The sequence below is a fragment of the Carassius gibelio genome, chromosome A19 (genome assembly GCF_023724105.1).
Source record: "Carassius gibelio isolate Cgi1373 ecotype wild population from Czech Republic chromosome A19, carGib1.2-hapl.c, whole genome shotgun sequence".
NCBI lineage: Eukaryota > Metazoa > Chordata > Actinopteri > Cypriniformes > Cyprinidae > Carassius > Carassius gibelio.
This window is the reverse complement of record NC_068389.1, coordinates 14,286,171-14,292,170: the sequence shown is the minus strand read 5'-3', so window position 1 is coordinate 14,292,170 and position 6,000 is coordinate 14,286,171. Positions and strand designations below refer to the sequence as shown.

General features: G+C 37.5%; 1 protein-coding gene across 1 annotated transcript in view; it reads left to right on the top strand.

The window, feature by feature from the left end:
• LOC127935277 (CUB and sushi domain-containing protein 2-like) overlaps nt 1-6,000 on the top strand; it is a 266,910-nt gene that overhangs the window by 176,845 nt on the left and 84,065 nt on the right. The window lies entirely within an intron of this gene.

Genomic DNA, 6,000 nt, shown 5'->3' with positions numbered 1-6,000 from the left:
CCACGGTCTTAAAAATTGTCAGATATTCATGTCATTCACAGATTACAGTCTTATTTAAGTTAATATATTGTTTTTTTATGTATCTTGCATGTTTTCAAATGTGCTTTTCATTATTTTCATTTATTCTCTTTTATCTTTCCCTATCGTCCATGTGGATTTAGTTTTTCAATGACTTGTCTGGTTAAATGATTAAACAAATAAATGCATCCATAGACACGCATTGACTAAGTGCACGTCTCTCCTTGTCTGCCAAGTCATTGCGGCAGGAACACGGGCGAGACTCCCGGGGTAGCGGTGCTGTTTGGTATTCATATGACACAACTCTCCTCTCCATTTGCCTCTCTTTCTCTCCTTCCTCTTACTGGCACTTCCTTTGATATCTGATTGAACCACTTTGTTTCTTAAATATGCATGCAACTCTTTGCTTACTTCTTGTGGGCAAATGGTGCCTCTAGTTTTTTTTTTTTTTTTTGGGGGAGGACTTCTTTCTTCTGCTTGTTTTTGAGTAAGAAGATGCTTTTGGAAAAGAACAGAGTGAATGACCTGTGTTGAGATGAAAGGTATTTTTCCATTTCTTTAGATGCAATTGACCTCTACATATTTCGTGGATTGAGGGGAACAAATCAATCCTCTTGGGGTTTAGTCTTTCATCTCCCTCCACCTTCCCCATGGTACTGAACATGCAAATCTGACAGACTGTAACCACCCACTCTCCTGCCAACGCTCCCCACAACCCTATCAACCACCACCCCATCAGGGAGGATTACATGAAAGAGTAGAGAGAGAAACAGGAAGGGATAGATGAAAGAGTAGAAAACACATTTCAGTAAATAAAAAATGAACATGAGGATTAGTTAACGGTGGCGGTGTAGGGATTAGCTGTACTAGTAAGATGTTTGTTCAGACAAGACCTTCGTTCTCCATTCTATATTAGTGCCTCAAAGCCTTTAAATAGGTTAGTTAGCTAAGCATCACAACCAGTGTGGAGTTAAATGAAACCCCTCACTTTCACATATGTTAAAGGTGACATCATATGCCCATTTTCCACAAGTTGGTATGATTCTGTAGTGTCTTCATGAGGTGTCTGCAACATACTTTGGTTAAAAATCCTCAATGGTCTTGCTGCAGAGAAACACCTCCATAACAGGTCATTACCACCTCCCATGCTTTACTGGAAGAATGCTGTTATTTGGATGGTGAATCGATGTTGACCACACATAGCGTTTGGTGTTTAAGCCAAATAATAACATTTTAGTCTCATCTGCCTCAGAACCTTCAAGGTGTGCTTTAGCAATGCTCATGATTGCATGTGGCTTTTTTTCTTGCAACCCTCCCATACAAGCCACATTTGTGGAGAATTTGTGATATTGTTATCACATACACACAATGGCCAATCTTTGACCATACTTAGACAGATATCAGTATCCATGCTGTTTCAGTCTAGTTTAAACACAGTAATCCACACAGAATCTATTTTATTTTGATAAAGAATTAAAGGTAGAATATGTGAAGAGTAAGAAATTGTGCACAGATCTTGCACCATTAAAAATGAACCATCAAAAATGTACACCGATAAGTCTGTCCTTTTTAGAGCAGAATAAGACAGTGTTGTTTTGAGTATTATTTATATACTGTTAGTACTATTCATATTTTGAATTAGCTTTTATGTTAACAATTTTTAATTTAAATATTTAGGTTAGTTAATTTGGTATGTGCTTGTGACATTTTAATTGACTTCATGATGCGATTTTTCCAATCTTCTGTTGTCCAAATTTGTAGAGCCGGTGTGAACTGTAGCCTTGGTTTCCACTTCTTAGCTGACAGGAGAGGCACCCAGTTTAGCTATCTGCTTCAAGGTTCGATGTGCATTTAGAGATGCTCTTCTGTATATGTCTATCAACTCAAACCAGTCTGCCCATACTCCTCTGACCTCTGGTATAAACAAGACATTTTCACTCACAAAACTGTGGCTCTTTGGAAAAGATTCTATTGGACTATACTCTGAACACCCTAGAGATGGCTGTGCATGAAAATACCAGTAAATCAGCAGTATCTGAAATACTCAGACCTTGTCTGGCCCCAAGAACCATGCCATGTTCAAAGTCACTTAAACCACCTTTCCTCCTCATTCTGATGCTCTGTTTGGATTTCAGCAGATTGTCTTGACCGTGACCACATGCCTAAATGCATTGAGTTGATTTGATGTGACTGGATAATTATATATTTGTGTCAACAAGCAGTTGAACTGGTGCATCTAATAAACACTGTTTGGAACGTTACTTTAAAAAGTAATTAGTTATAGTTACTCACTACTTGTTCAAAAAAGTAACTAAGTTAGTAACTGAATTACTCTATAATAAAAGTAACTCGTTACCAGGGAAAGTAACTATTTGCGTTTTTTTCTTTTCTTTTTTTTTTTTTTTTTTTTTTTTACAGTTTTCACAAGTCAGTTGTTCGTACAGACAGGTGTTTGTACATAACTTTCGATATTTATTGCACCATTATTTTTATCCTGTACTTCAAGTATCATCTTTGTAAGAAAAGTGTTTTTGGCCGCTAGCTTTGTAGATGCGTGTGTCAAACATTACATGTACACATTACATGCACGTTCTTGCCTTTGACCACAATGAATTTGAAGTAGTGCTTAAATCTCCACCTTGAAAATGTCAACTTTTCATCGGATTGCTCCTGACTCGCTATCTCTGCTGTGGCTGCGAATCTCTGTTCAGCTGTTGCGTGTGTGTGTTTGGCGCCACTGGCGCGTGTACTGTGCTGGCATCTGTGTAAAAACACTGTCTCTGAATGGCTACCATGAAACACATGACTCTGCCTTAGCCAATCATAATCTCGTTAATAACCCACCTCCTCACTCGCTGTGTGAGCCAGGGGTGCGTTCGGATAGTAACGCAACGCATTTAACGTCCAGTAATGTTAACAGCGTAATAACGACGGGAAAAGTAATTAGTTAGATTACCCCGTTACTGAAAAAATAACGCCGTTAACTAATGCCGTTCTTTTAAACAGCGTTATTCCAAACACTGCTAATAAAGTGTATGTAAAAGGGAGTCTGGAAGAAGTGAACATTCAAATGGGTTTAAATGGGTTGAACAACATAATCTGGTAACCAGCAATTACACATAACACCTGCTTAAGATTCTTGCAGGCAAAAAGGAAGCTGGCTGACATTAAGGGGAATAGATGCATCATTGTGCAACTGCTTCCCCTTGAGAAACCAGACGCCACTTGCATAGATTAGCACTTTATCATTAGTATGACACAGATCCGTCCTGTCAGCAGTGATGCGATGGATGATGGAGTCTGAGGGGGTTTCTGAAGTGCTCATTTCTTCACAGAAAGAGACAATATATGTGTGGTAAAACTTTGCATTGCCAAATGGGTTGAGGGGGATGGAATAATTTGGTTCTTTATCAGATTTGTAATAGCACTCTGGCTGTAGGCTGATTAATCTCATTTAGAATTTCTGGATTGAATAATGTTTCTCTTCCTTTGTTATGTCTGCCTCTCTCGCTGCCTCTTTGTGTCTCTCTCTCTCTCTCTCTTTCTCTCTCTCTCTCTCTCTCTCTCTCTCTTTCCCTTAAGCCCTATATAACAGGTTGCTAACATGTTGCTACATTTATCATCTTTTATTGGAAAATTGGTTTTGTAATTTTAATTGTTTTGAGCTCAACTGTTTTCACTCTAAGTGGTCTTCGCTTCACACATTACTCCTTATTTGCCTAAAATGTTACTTTACTCAAATTTATCACACTGAAGGACACTGCCACATTGTGTCACCGCTGAATCTTGCCACTCTTTTAAAGGGGCAGTGGGTAGTCATGTGCTGCGGCTCCTGGGGATCAGTTGGGTGTTCGGTGCCTTGCTCATGGGTCTCACCTCAGTCGTTGTATTGAGGGTGGAAGAGAGCGCTGGTTATTCACTCCCCCCACCCACAACCTTTGACTTCTGACTCTCTAACCACAACTGCACAGACAGCTAGATAAAATAGAAACCGTGTCTGTCTCCATTTGCAGATATTTTAAGGGTGGGGAGAGGGGGATTCTTTCCTATACCCACTGTAACTGGAGTCATGTGGTGCATGTTTGTTTTCTAAGACATATGTATCTAACTTGACTTTTGAGACATCAGTCTTTTGCATACTTCCCCTGAAGTCATCCATGTGTAAAAGGTTGGTGAACCGTGAGTGATGGGGTCAACTTTTACACATGATCTCTTTTCATTGCTCACTTAGCATAGAATGGTGGTAATTAATGGAATTGCTGTATACTTCAGCTAATGTCTTACTTGTGTGTTTTTTTATTTTATTTTATTTTATTTTACTTATTTTTTTTTAAATACCCCATTTTTGATTATGTGTTAATGAAGCATAGTCTGTGTTAATGAGCTTTTGTGTTTTTGCATGTGTGACAGAGTTCTCTGCCGCCTCCTTGGTTAAGGGCTTTTTCTTCGGTTTCTTAAAAGCAGGCTCCTGACATAATTTACATAATTTCCTTTCAAATTCCTAACTGTTGATAATTTAACTCTTACAAAATGTTCCAGTCATGCAAAAAGTGGTTTATAGGAACTTATTTATTTCAGTCAGGTCCACTCAGTTTGAATCAGAATATTGTAGAGGTCCTGAACTTTATATTTGGTGGCAGGCTTCAGATTCTGAGCTATCCACAGGCAAACCTCACTGAGGTTTGAACCCCCAAAGCCTAAGCAATTGCCGGATATTTTAATATGCACAGTTATATATACCAATTATAGTAACACTGTACTGTGGATAATACTGAACAATTTGAGCAACATGAGCTGGATAGATGATATATCTCCATGAGCGAACGAGTTAAGTGATCATGTATCTGCATTGGAGGAGTTGGGGATGGAGGAGGGTAATCGGTGTCTGTGCTGATGATCTTATATATCTTATTATTTGTAGTGGGAGGAGTTACGATCAGTTACGATCAAATTAATTTTTAAGTTTGCAATGTATGGTACAGTGGTACCATGATTATGTGGTAAAAATCTATTTTGAGCTTTACTCGGCTCATTGTGATTCATAAGCACAACTTGAATTTATCACTGAACAAAGAAGGTTCCCTAAGATTGCCCTTCACACAAATGCCTAGAAAATTATTTGGGACAAATGTACCTCCATTTTTAAAGATCACTGTCAGGAAAGTGATCTACATCTGAAAAGTGTTTGGTTTTAGGATAATGAGATTGAGGTCTAAACACCTGGGGTTTTTATCCCCAAATCTAGCCATTGCTGTTCATTTCTTTAAAAATTATTAAACAGATTCTGCTCAGCTTTGTTTGTCAAGTTACATATTTGAAGTCATAGATTTGGTTCAAAAATTCAAAATCACTATTTTTAGTATGTTTTTCCTCTTTTGTTGTTATATAAGCATGACATTTTTATTTGTTTTTCTTTCTAATTCAAAAGATGTGGCAGTCTTACTAGATTTTTCCTTAGTGTGCATCACATAATGCACTAGACTGTTCTCAAGAGGTAATAAAAATCGGTTTTCCTAATGCCCCCTTATTACCCACAGTGACAATGTACAGAGCCAGACTGTTTCTGTTATAATTATATGTAGAGAACATTTTGTTATTTATGTATTCAGTACCTTGTGCATTAGTAAAGTAATCTGGTTCTGGCATTTAGATTACAGAAAACAAGCACAGTTCTCTCAGATTGGAAGTGGCATGTCGCATTTATGCCATTACTTTAAAAATCCTTATTGAATTTATTTTTTTATTTTTAATGACTTACAGTAAATGCTGCTTTTTCCACCATATAGATTAAAAAGAGATTGTCTCTCATTCATTAATATTTGCGTTTATGTTTAATACATGAAAATGAATGTCGGTCTACTAAATTTCATTTATTCTGTCTTAGTCTCTTTCTTTAAGATCCTCCTGATATTAAGAACTATCCAAGTGCTAATTTACTGTCTCACAACTCCAAATTGACCATGTCTCTCTTAAAAAAAAATT